Source organism: Pieris napi, chromosome 3, assembly GCF_905475465.1.
Source record: "Pieris napi chromosome 3, ilPieNapi1.2, whole genome shotgun sequence".
NCBI lineage: Eukaryota > Metazoa > Arthropoda > Insecta > Lepidoptera > Pieridae > Pieris > Pieris napi.
The window spans coordinates 12,895,257-12,909,449 of NC_062236.1; the positions used below are offsets into that span (position 1 = coordinate 12,895,257).

The 14,193-nt window shown below is 38.3% G+C and overlaps 1 long non-coding RNA gene across 1 annotated transcript; it reads left to right on the forward strand.

The window, feature by feature from the left end:
- The first annotated feature begins 5,271 nt into the window (after positions 1-5,271).
- On the forward strand, positions 5,272-7,021 carry LOC125048462. Its single transcript, XR_007116821.1, has 2 exons — positions 5,272-5,479; positions 6,913-7,021. It is a non-coding gene; the product is annotated as an uncharacterized LOC125048462 (long non-coding RNA).
- Positions 7,022-14,193: the final 7,172 nt, after the last annotated feature.

Genomic DNA, 14,193 nt, shown 5'->3' on the forward strand with positions numbered 1-14,193 from the left:
ATGTCATCACTGAGACATCATGGAACATTACGATTTAGCCTTACTTAAGACTAATATCTAATACAAACCTGACCTTATTTACTAGTAAGGGTATTAACATAAACAAATGTCCCATAACACTAATTACCGTCTTTATTAAGGAACACTCTGTTCTTATGTTCTATTTTTTCACTTACTACTGATTAGCACTTAAAAACACTAATTCGTTAAGTGTTCATATTAAGCTATTTTAAAAAAGTGTCTTAAATTTTAAACTTGAAGCATTACTATCAATTTAAAGATATTATTTTAATAGTGAACAATTTAAGAAAGAAGCCAAAATGTATTAAAAAGGATACAATTATTGAAAACGTATATGTTCAAATATATTACATATATTAACTAATCGACTTATGTCCAAACATGTATGCATTGTAGTCATAATTTTAAAGTTAACTATCCTCCTGTCTACGGCGTAGCATTTCTACGAACTACGTAGCGCTACAGACTACGTCACACAGTAACAATCTGATCAGTCTATAAATTTATATTCATCTTTAACGTTACTAAGCCTGAATTAATTATTTACTTAATGATTCGAGTGCTTCAGTTGTTATCGACGAGAGGATCAGACGAGGTTGAAAATCTAAAAACAAAAGACAAAATGCTTATTCTGTTTGTTTGATTGTGATTTGGACAGTTGACACATTGATACGTCACAATAGATTATTTTCGCTCACGTATACAGTAGTGGTAGGCAGGCTCCTACTCCCTCACTTTAACCCGCAGTGCTAGCCGTATTTGTTTTTATAGAACAGGGGGCTAACGGGCAGGAGGCTCACCTGATGTTGTGATACCACCGCCCATGGACACTCTCAATGCCAGAAGGCTCGCGAGTGCGTTGCCGGCCTTTTAAGAATTCGTACGTTCTTTTCTCGACCCTAAGTCGTATTGGTTCGGAAATACTTCAGTGAGCAGCTGGTTCCACAAAGTGGTGTTGTGGAACGGCGGACGTAGAGGTGATACAGGTGGAATTTCGTATTCTGCCTCGACGCCCGATGATAAAACTCAGCTGCAGGTAAGAATCCGAACAACTCCTCTGAACACTCTCCATGGTAAATGCGGTAGAAGATGCAGAGCGACCCCACATCTCTACGCAACGCCAAAGGATCATTGTATTTCGGACAGACGCTTTACCCTCTCTCTACCCAGTGTTTATTATGCGTTAGACATTTACTGTTAACAGTGAGAATGTAACCTTAAACTATCACCGATTTGGAAAGTGATTATAAAAAATATGACGAATGAAGCAGAAGATGATCCTAGGAACATTAGGAATTAAATAGTTCAACTTAGATGATAAGTTATCAGATCCGTCGGGCGTCGCGAGACGCTAACATTTTTTATGTAGAATTTTTAATTAACGTGCGGAAAAAAGTATATACGTAGCGAATGTCATCTTGAATCTTATCTTTATTATTTAGAAAGCATTTATATTTTGTACTGTAATAAAACTCTGTAAGCCAAGAATGTTTGTTACTGTTCTAAAATTATTTTATAATTAAAAACGTTTGGTTTTATCGTAGAACATCTCATAAATAGTTTTTTTATATTAAGTATACATACTAGTGTTGCCCAAATGCAAGACCAAGACGAGACTTAGGCCAGTCTTGGTATTGTCTTGCGTCAATACACCTGGTCTTGGTCTTGGTCTTGGTATTGCGCTCTCAGTCTTGGTCTTGGTCTTGATCTTGCAGCAAGAGTCTCGCAAGTCTCGCAAGACTTGCAAATACCTATTTGCCTATTGCTATTTGTGGGGGCTTGCGGGCTATCCTGGAGCATTCAGCAATGTATTGTACATCAACCAATAATAGCAGGCAGGCCACAGGCATTGTGTTCAGATTAGCAGATTTCATTACAGTGTGCGTAGGTACATTTTTTAGGCAATTTGTCGTACTCGTGACTGTCGCGCTTTGCTACGTAGGTACTGTCGTTAAAGTATGTGTAAGTAAGAAACGATGTAGGTACCTACTACAACAAAATTGTATTCCTTAGAAAAATAATCGTCGTACCTACACGACGATTATTTTTATTTATTTAGTAAATCATCGCTGAAGACAATAGTCGCTACTAGAGTAGGTACGATAGAAGTTGATAAACCGACACTGCAATTCTCGATGATTTTAAAACAAAATGCGTAAAGCAATATGACGTCGCTCATATTTGGAGCTTTTCCACGTTTCAAGTTTGTTAAAATCACCCACTTCCAATTTTGCAGTGCAATGTCCTTTAAAAAGGTATAATAGGTAATCTATATATATAAAAATGAAACCCGTTTTCCGTTGTCACGACATAACATGAAAACGGTTTGACCGATTTGTCTGATTTTTTTAAATAATATACCATGAAGTACGAAGATGGTTCTTATGGAGAAAAATTAAAATAAAATTGAGTGAATCAGTCTAAAAACAACACTTTTCTATATTCCCATACAAAATATTCGTAATAATACTTAAAAGTGAATTTGAACTTTAATACCATAGCATAAAGTTCAAGTGTTAGTGGAGGGGTTCCGGGAAGGTAAATTTTTATTTTTTGACATAATGTATTTGTTGTCTTATCAATTTTCTTTTTTTATCTTACTAGCTAGACCGGTGTCCCGAATAGCAGAATAAGTATTTTAAACAAATAAAGAATCGACTGTTAGGCGGTACGATGTTCGCCAGGCCAGCTAGTAATAATATAAACTAGGTATATTTTTATTACTTACAACAATTTTTATAAAATCTACCTATCCTTACGACTACATTCTTCCTTGCGAGGACAACATAATCTATTTGCGTCCGTTCTGAGCACCCGGAAACTTATTTTATTGTTTAGAACATGGGCAGTGGCGGCGACCTTTGACATGAAAGCGACGGCGGCAACACAAAGTCTAGAAGCGGACTAAATGTTTACCTATTTTGGTGGGGTTGTCAATGTTGGCATTAGCACAGAAAAATAAAATTAAGTAAATACAACGTTTATCCACTTTTTAATAACTAGGTATCCACGATAGAATATTTTTTCTACTAATTTCCTAAGGGTCGATTCGACCAAACTTCAATTTATACACGAGTAACTATACCAAGAATAATCTATTCCATGATTTTAATCTCGAGTAAATCCATAGTCGTTTGTGCACGTAATCGATAGTATAATTGCGCTAGGAATAACAATACGCGAATAGCAATAAAATGGTGAACGAAAATAAAACTCGGCAAATAAATGTTGTTCTACAACGGGACAGTGTAAGAGCATATATCATGTCAACTCGATTTTGCCGTATTATAGTGTGAAAAAGTAGCTTTTAACAGGTGTTAAACGACAACAAAAAGTTTTTATTTCTTGTTTGTTTGAGGCTTTCGTCTAAAAAGGAACTTCTGTTGAGCCTAGTTGAATTTCATTCTAATATTATAGAAAATAAAAAATCTAAAAATAAATAAATAAATACTAAATTGTTTAAACGTTTCATTATACAATGCCAGACTATTAATTTAGTGCGTTGCGTTGACTTGAAATTAAAACACAGAATACATATTTGTGAAATGACAGAAATCAGCTGATTGGACTGACTGACGCCATTAAATTATTCTAGGAATAGCTGTTATTCCGTGCGAAACGGTTCGAATTCTTAGAATTTGTAGTTGGTAAAACGTAAAATTTATTTACTCTCGATTAACTGACGATTTATTCTAAGATTAAGATTTACTCTTGTTTGGTCGAATCGACCCTAAGTACTCAGTCTAAATATCTTTTTCATAATTTTTGTTTTTCAATAATATGTTGTGTGTAATTGAATGGTAAACTCTAAATCTTACTAGAGAGCTTTTTTAAAATAAACTTATTGAAAGCACTGACATGGCATATACACTTTTCAATCTTGCTGCTCACATTTTAGTACCTAGGTATCATTCACTATCTATCATTTACCGATATTAACAATGATTATTTCGAAATCAAAATATTCGCAATTCAATAGATGCAATACCTACTTAGTTATTAATTATCATCTCGCCCGACAGCTTTTAACGCTGTAGTGTTCGAATTCAAGCCAGTCTGAGAATGTATTTAAATAAAAAAAACTCAGAGCATTCAATATATACCTACATACTGCTGGGACATCTTCAAGGTCATTTAATTTTATACTCCTATACCAACCCTACCAAAATAGGTAAAAATTTGTGTGCCTCTGTCCGTACTCTTTGTCGGCGAATACGGCGCTCAGTGTCAAATGCTGTGTTACACTTGTTCCAAACCGCGGTGTCTTTGTCGGTAAATTATCAAATAAGTAGGTATTTAATACACCGACTGACCAACAGTTTATTCGCAGAACGTCACATTTCGCCAATCAACTTTGAACCTTAATTCTTTAGCGATAAACTTGAAAATCTGTTGAAGAAATTTGATAGATTGTAGTAGCTTGATGTGCTGGCGTCTGTACCATAGTATTGGCTGCCGTAGAAACTGTTACTAGACCTACTCGACTCGCTGTTAGTTTTAAATTTTGCTAAATAGAAGAATAATATAAACTTTGAAACATAAGTTTCACACCTACATGATGTTTATATAATTTTGTTAACTATAATTTTAAGCACATACCAACCTACGAGTACTAACGTTAGATCTGCACATTAGACATAAACAAGCATAACATATTATTATAGGTAGATACCTACAAGGTATGAACTTTGCTAGAAAGTTATTAGGGAACAGATTTGTGAGTATTAACACGCTACCTACTTAATAAATTGTTGAAATATAATAAGTACTTACCTACCTAATCAATATACAATACGTTTCAGGGTGCTTTCAGACGAGCGGCACGTTGCCACTTACAAATACAACTGCAGCCCTTAGTTTAGTGTTATGATTTGTGATACCTACGGTTTTGATACTGGGGAACGTTTCTCAAAATCGGGATTGAAACCAAATACCTACTTAATAACGCCCAAATCTCAGTTTGTCTTAACTGCAAGACGCAAGAGTCTTGCAGGCTTAAGTATTGTCTTGCTCAAGTCTTGCAGGGTTCAGTCTTGGTATTGGTCTTGCTATAATAAGGCGGTCTTGGTATTGGTCTTGGTCTTGCAAAAGCGCAAGAACAAGACCAAGACTGCAAGACCAAGACCGATTTTGGGCAACACTAATACATACCTCAATACAATTTGTATGTCTTTCGGCCTAAGAATAAATTCGGTTCGAAAATTGCCGTCTTGATATTATTAAATTTTCCAAAAACTACTGAACAAAGACGGTCAACTTAGTAATCGGTTATAACCTATCTTTAATTTTTATAAACTAATATTGTTAATAATTAATTTTTTCTGCTTATTTAATCAATCAATTGTGTTACTGTAATATGTTATAAAGAGAAATTCGTCAAGAAAATATTGGTAGTATTTCATTTGGGCTATTTAAAATGCATACGAGACGTTTATTATTCTTGCTGTGGGTATTTTGGGTAAGTTTAATAATATATTATTAAGGGGCTCCTAGACAGGCTATTTTTTCACGAAAATGTATAGCTGCAATGGTGTGGCTGGTAGTATCAGCCAGCATTTACGCCTAGACTATGCAATACTCGGCAATATTTAGTATGGCCGGGAAATATTGCCAAATATTTTTGTATGTCCGATGAATGTTTATTGTCCCAGCCGTATGGCAGGAACGATCGCTTTGCAATTGAAAATACTGCAATATTTTTAGCCATGTTATTGCTGTCTCGCTTTTCATTCTAAGTGCGTCCCTATTTCGTGCTATGTGAAAACAGGTATAGCTTTTCCCATGTTAGTATCTTTTCTTTGTATCATTGGTCTAAAATCTAAATTAATTTCGTCATTGAAATTCGTGTAAAGTTTATAAATAATTGTTCATCGATTCTTATTTCCAGACTTAAAATATCTTCTCACGCGTATTGAAATAAGATTGAATCTACATTTTACTTAGTTTTTTTAGTTTTAATTTTTCTTTTTAAACGCTGCAGTTGCAGTTTTTGTCCACAGTTGCAGAAATATTGCGAGATATACATTGTTCAACCATGTGCTGCCTTAAAATGTTTTTTGTATTTTCGAGATATAGTCGGTAGTGATGTAGCCACATATTTCATTAAATGGGTAGGCCGTGTAGAGGTCCGTGTACATGTGTGAACATAATATTTAAATACACTGCTAATTTGCCTGCAATACTTTCATACAAAATTAATTTACTCGATAAAGTATCAATTTATATTCCAAATCTCATAACAGAAAAAATGCATTCCCCGGCGTGATTGACCAGTGCAGAAGGGTTGTGTGGGACTTGCTGTTGTGCATACACACTAAAACCCTTTTTCACTTTTTTCACAGTTACGCAAGGTTGCGGTTTCTTTCGCCGTCGCAACCCATTTGCGACGGCCCACTTGCTCAGGGATAAAGCTCCCCCTTTTCGCCATCTTTATTGTTCATGACCGCCTCGCAAACATTTTCAACCGTCACTGTCCGCGCATGTTACATGTGTTTACCTAAAGCCTACCGAATATTATTATTTTACCTATTATTATTTTTTTCTAAGTATTATTATTATTACAATCTTTTTCTTTTTTTTGCGACTGAGGCGCAAACTAGCTGCTATGGTCTCTGTGAGAACGACCAGCGCTGTGGAACAGTCTGCTCCTCAGCATAATGCTGAGCTAAGGCCAATTACAATAACACACGCATTACACACTCAAAACGTACCTTGTTCTTTAAAAGAAATAAGAATGTTACCTTTCATTATTTTTATATATTTTATTTGATTATCGTTATTTGGTGTGTTTCTGTGTGTGTTTTGTTACTGTTAAATGTTATATCTATGTCTAAAATAGACTAAAAAAGCATAATAGGAAACTGTAGTAATTTTTGTGACCCTTCTTCGTAGGAGAAGCAAAGCCTGATATAGGAGCTCGTATAGTTGGCGGAAACGACGCTGCCCAAGGGTCAGCACTTCATCATGTATCGATCAGGTTGGGTTACATCGAGGGTGTCCCGAAAAAACACTTCTGTGGAGGTTCTGTATTGAACGACAAATGGATATTGAGCGCCGCGCACTGTACTTACCAGTACGTATATTTAAGTGTGATAATAACGTTTTCTAGGCTGACTATTGCTATTGTGACTTCCTATATAGGTATAAAATATAATAAATCTGTTCCATGATCTATTTGTCAATCTAATAGGAAAGTAAGTTATCAGCCTTCTGTGCCTGACACACGCCGTCGACTGTTTGTGTCTTTGCCAGCCGGATTCCTCACGATGTTTTCGAATACGCTACGAATGGACTTTCTTTCTATGTGCGCATTTAAAATTCTAGCCTACTAGATTGACAAATGATCATAAAACAGATACAGAAATCTGAGGCCCAGACCTAAAACCGTCGTAGTGCCACTGATTTATTTATTTTTATTTTATTTTTAAATCGTGTCATACAAAAACGAAGGAATCGTCAGCAGGCTGTTAGTCTTCTTGCCAACTTTTTGGTATTATTTTTAGAGTTCCAGCTGGTATAGGTACTCACAGTAGTTGTAGGATCAATGAAACTGTCCACTGGCGGAGACTCTTATGAAATAGAAACAATACAAAATCATCCAGATTACGACCCCAAAACCATAAAACACGATATTTCTTTACTAAAAGTGAAAGGCACCATAAAATTCGGCGATAATGTGCAACCGATAGAACTGCCTACCAGTGACATCGGTGTTGGGGAGGTGTGCACTGTTACAGGATGGGGTGACACTGATGTATGTACAATGTACATATATATTTTGCTATAATTTATAAAAAACTGAAATTAAAATTACGCCTTTCGACTTTGTAAATAAAATCGTTTTATAAGCATTTATTAGCTAACTATTCTATTTACATTCTCATGTATAACTAAAATAATTATTTAAAAATAATAATCAATTGTGAATTGACCATAGACATCCGCAATTATTAATACTCTATACAATTACTATAAAATAATATTAAAAATAAATATCTTTGATTTCGAATATAAATTATAGGCTTGGTATTGATTTCCACATGGTAATCTTTTATAATCATAGATTTAATTTTTTTAAAGATTCAATTTTAAATTTTCAAGTATATTCTAGATAAAAATTGCTAAATAGCAAGTAATGCCTTTTAACTATATAAAACCGGAGACCTGCGAGCTAAAATCACTCCCAAACAAAGTATTTTTTCTAACTTTCAGAACCAAAACACAGTCCCAGATAACCTCTTGCACGTTAGATCTAAAAACTATCTTATAACTAAAACTATATTATAACTAAACAAGCATATAGACCCAGATGTCTTGGGTTCGAGTCAGCAAATTCGTCTGCGTCAAAAATGTCATGTTTCCAACATACCCCATTAAACGTACGAAAAAATATAAATATATAAATAAAGACTCCATTGTCTAATTCCCCATGCTCGTTTGAAAATGATCATAATATGATCATACGGTATACCTCTGTTTTGCATCAATCTAAAGCTTAATTAATCAAATTAAATAGCAATTTTGCTTTGAACTTTGCAGGGAGACTCGGGTGGGCCTCTAGTAAAAGCAAAAGCAGGTGGGTTTCGTCTCTTGGGGTGCTCCATGTGCTGTGTGCGTTCCTGACGTTTTCACGAGAGTTTATTCATGCGTGGACAGGATTAAGAAGAACATTGGAAACTAGAATAAAACATTTTTGTGTTATTTTTCGCGTATAATATATAATATCGACTAATGTGTTTTTTTTTCATTTCAAGGTTGTCTCTTAATCATTTAAACTTTCCATTTACTTAACAATAATTTCAATAAATAATTATTTATTGTAATGTATGACGTCAATGAAAAGTAATTAACGAAACACAAAAGAGATATTAATTTTATTCAATTTATAAAAAACTAACAATTACATTAATGTGACGCACTACCGTTTTAAGTTCTTTACAGGAATTAAATTCTGTGGCGGTTGTTGTAGATAAGAAACACTTTGTTTGAAGCTGGGTAACAACAAAGTAACAACAAAGCTGGGTAAAAACATTAGGGTTAGTGGGGTTGCGACGCTGGATTAACAAAAAACTAACTTGACTTTCGAGAGTTCGTAAATCTAAGTGACACCATGTTATTGGACATTATCGGAAGCGATAATGTTTCAATTTATGAATGTGGTAAAAACTAAAGAGCTCATTTTGGATTCAAATGTGCGATGATTGCTTACATTTTGTTTAGGCTTATAATTATTAACAATCAAGTATACGGTATTTACAATTTGCTAACCTACGAAGAAATAATAAAAATTATTAAAAAGAAACTCAAAACAAATTTAAAAATTTGGTTTCTGTGGCAGTGTCTTTAACGCTGGCAGCATTTCCGCGCTGTATTGCGATACTTATTCGTTGAGCGAGGAAAGCACCAGCTACGCTACTACAAAGAGTCTCTACTCCAAAGGGAACAAAATCGATGTTGGAGGAAACACTTATAATTAAGCCGTTTATTATTTTCCGCCTGCTCTGTGGCCGCCCCAGCTTTTTTGCTTGTCCGACGGAGGTGAGACGGGGCCAACGTGTCCACACAAGTAGCATCCCATACTAAAGCCCGTCCCATTTTCCAAGGGATCAACGACATCCCATCCGGCCGCTTGCCATCGTCTCTAGCGATGCCTGTTGGCTCCAAAATTGTTGCAACATTGATGTGAATGTACTATTCAATAAAAATATTATTTGCGTGAGACACTGTAGTGGATTAAATTTAATAAAGTATGATATGATATGTACGATACTGTGGCGTAGCCACAATACATTTATAATAATAATACATTAATTAAACTAACTACTATATAAATACAATAATATAATATATAAATACTTTACATACTAATTACACAAATATAAACATGCATAATAACACATAACATAACATACATCCAACAAACATATAATTTCCATATAGCCGCATCGTCGGGTCCCCGAGCATTGTCGGATCGTCCTTGTGTCGTGTCGCACCGAGTGAGCGCGCACGAAGTCCCGCTACTTGTGAGAACAAAGGAAGCCTCGAATGATCGCCGGCGCAGTGACGCGCGCGCCCGCTGTCCTCAGTCCGTCTCGCACGCTCACGGCAGACACACGCTTGCTTTACTTCGCTAATCTTTCTGCTTACGCTTTTGTTAATTATCTTTTCTGTTATATTTATTTTTGCTTACGCTTGATGTAAATTATATTAGTTTAGTTTGATGAATAAACAGTGGTAGAAGTGTCAGGACAGTTTAATTGTGTTTCCTAAATACACACGAACACCTACATCTCCTACATTGGTGACCCCGAATCAAGAACATATCACGGAGCAACATTACGTACGCAACTTAAACCGTAAGCTAGTGAATATCAGTTTTTTAAAATGCCTAAAAGCCACGAACAAAGTGATGAAAGCAGTTCGCATTCCAAAGAAAGGACATTTATGCCTTCCGACATTTGTCGTGTTGGGGTACGACTTCCGCCTTTCTGGCCGGAAGAACCGGCAGTCTGGTTTGCGCAAATTGAAGGGAGTTTTGCGCTCTCAGGTGTCAAAGATGACGACACCAAATATAATTACGTTAGTGCACAGCTTGAACACCGTTACGCGGCTGAGGTGAAAGATATTCTAATTCATCCTCCGACAAGTGGCAAATATGAAAAGCTCAAAAGCGAGCTTATCAAAAGGTTATCAGCGTCGCGTGAGAAGGAATTAACCCAATTGCTGATGCATGAGGAATTAGGAGACAGGCGACCATCCGCGTTTCTTCGGCACCTGCAGCATCTCGCAGGACCGAGCATACCGGATGATTTTATAAAGACTGTGTGGACTAGCCGCTTACCGGGCAATATACAAATTGTAGTAGCATCGCAGCCAGAGTCATCACTTTCAGCATTAGCAGATCTGGCAGATAAAGTGCACGACCTTGTACCACCCGCGCCACAAGTGGCCGCCACGGATGCAGTCCCAAATTCAATCATTGAGAAACTGTCAAGAGAGATTGCAGAACTCAGTCGCCAAGTGCAGGCCCTCTCAGCAAGAGATTCGAGATCCAGGTCGAGGAGTACAAGTCAACGGGAAAGAAGCAACACGCGTTCCCAGTCAAGTTATAGGAAGTTCCCTACCTGTATTTTCCACCACAGATATGGAGACAAGGCACGAAGATGCCTGAAACCTTGTGATTATAAATCAGGGTCGGGAAATGCCAAAGGCAGTCATCAGTAGCGACACATGATTGCCGTAGCCCTACTACTAGTCGCTTATTCATAACGGACAGAAGGACAAAAACGCAGTTTTTAGTTGACACTGGGAGTGACATCTGCGTTTTCCCCCGCTCCGCCCTGAAACAAAGGCGACCACGCACAACCGAACTCAACGTTTACGCAGCGAACGGAACACCAATCGCCATATACGGTGTCCAACAAATGGAACTCGACTTAGGTCTTCGGCGTGCATTTTCCTGGCAGTTCATAATAGCTGACGTTACAAAGGCTATTATCGGAGTCGATTTTTTATCGTACTACGACTTAATCGTAGACTGTCGTAACAAACGCCTGATCGAAAACAAGACCAGCCTGTCAGCAAACGCAAATCCAGTTCCTGCATCTGATGCCATAACTTCAGTTAAAACAATAACAGGCGAGTCCAAGTACTTGAACCTTCTTCGAGATTTTCCAGAAATCACTCGACCAGCAAGTACACATCGGGTCATACGTCACAATACGGTTCATCACATAAGAACAACCGCCGGACCGCCCGTATATTGCACTCCACGAAGACTTGCCCCAGACAAACTGAAGATTGCAAAACAGGAATTCGAAGAAATGCTGAGAATAGGGACAGCACGACCGTCAGAGAGCCCATGGTCGTCGCCCCTTCACCTCGCCGCAAAAAAGGACAACGGATGGCGACCATGCGGCGATTACAGGATGTTAAACGCACGGACGATTCCTGATCGATATCCTATCCGGCACATCCAGGACTTCACCCAGAACATAGCTGGCTGCCGAATCTTCTCAAAAATCGATTTAATCAAGGCGTATAATCAAATTCCAGTAAATCCCGAGGATATTCCGAAAACGGCCATAACCACGCCCTTCGGAATGTACGAGTTTCCTTATATGACGTTTGGCCTAAGAAACGCAGGTCAAACGTTTCAAAGATTTGTTGATGAAATGACTCAAAACCTGAACTTTTGCTACACATATTTAGACGATTTTCTGATATCCTCCCCTGACGAGGAGACACATTACCGTCACTTACGCCTCCTCTTCGAGCGATTGAAGGAGTACGGTATGGTCATAAACACATCCAAGTGTGTTTTTGGGGCACAAGAGGTAACGTTCCTCGGCTGTAGCGTATCTAGCAAAGGTATCAGACCACTAGATACCAAAGTCAAAGTGATTAAGGACTACCCCACCCCGAAAACTGTTCGTGAATTAAGGAGATTTTTGGGGATGATTAATTTCTACCGTCGTTTTATCAAAAACGCTGCCTCGTTCCAGACGCCATTGCATAGCTTACTTACCGGATCCATAAAAGGCAATCACCCCATAAACGTCACCGGAGAAGCACTCCAGGCATTCGAAGACTGCAAGAAGAGTCTATACCAAGCAGCTCTCCTAGCGCACCCAGACATGGACGCCAAACTAGCGTTGGTCACAGATGCATCCGACGTCGCAATCGGCGGTGTTATACAGCAGCAGAAAGACGGGGAATGGCAACCCCTCGCCTTCTTTAGCCGTAAATTGAGTCCATCGCAAAAGAAATACTCGCCGTATGACAGAGAACTACTTGCGATTTACGAATCAATAAAACATTTCCGACACCTGGTGGAAGCAAGGCACTTCACAGTATTTACAGACCACAAGCCAATCTGCTTCGCATTTCAAAGTCACAAAGAAAAGTGTTCACCACGTCAGTTTCGGCATTTAGATTATATAGCTCAATTCACAACTGACATCAAACACATATCAGGAAAGGATAATGTAGTTGCCGATACTCTCTCAAGAATAGAGGAAATAGTACAACCTGTCGAAACAAAGAACTTGGCCATTTCACAGGGTAAAGACCCAGAACTAAGGCAACTCCTAAAAAGTGGAACCTCGCTTAAACTTGTCAAAGTAATTGTACCTGGAACAAAACTGGAACTTTACTGTGACGACAGCACGCCAAACCCACGACCTTACGTACCAAAAGAGTTCAGAAGACAAGTCTTCGACAGCCTGCACTCACTTAGCCATCCTGGCGCTAAAGCTTCTGCAAAACTAGTGGCTCAGCGTTACGTATGGCCAGGAGTAAACAAAGATTGTCGCGATTGGACCAAGCTCTGTCACCCATGTCAACGTTCAAAGGTCACTAGGCATGTAACTCCACAGATGGGCAACTTCAAGCTACCAAACGGTAGATTTACCTACGTACATATTGATCTCATCGGACCACTACCTCTCTCGGATGGCTACCGTTATTGTCTAACCGCCGTAGATAGATTCACTAGATGGCCCGAGGCAATCCCCTTGCAAGATATTACCGCTGAAACAGTCGCCAAAGCTCTCGTTTGCAACTGGATATCACGTCACGGTTGCCCTACTGAAGTAGTGACAGATCGCGGGAAGCAATTCGAGTCTGCACTGCTGAAACAGTTATCAGAACTTGCCGGATTTCAACGCAACAGAACCACTGCGTATCATCCTGCAAGCAACGGAATGGTGGAACGGATGCACAGACAACTTAAGGCAGCCATAATATGCCATGGAAGTCTTAAATGGACGGAAAGCTTACCTCTAGTACTACTAGGAATGAGAAGCGCCTTCAAAGAGGACATACAAGCATCACCCGCTGAACTCCTCTACGGCGAACCCCTCAGACTTCCCGGAGAGTTTCTGCAACCAACCGACCAGCATACGACCAGTGACCTCATCGAATACTCAGCACGACTGCGTTCTATCATGAACAATATCCGCCCTCAGCCAGCCGCAAGACACAGCAAACGTAACATCTTCGTGTACCGAGATTTACCTTCTGCTACTCACGTTTACGTCCGAGATGACACCGTGAGAGGATCCCTTCAGCCGGCATACACTGGGCCATACTTAGTCCTGCAACGAGACACTAAAGTCTTTAAGCTACTTGTTAAAGGAAAAGAACAGACAGTATCGATAGAGAGGTTAAAAC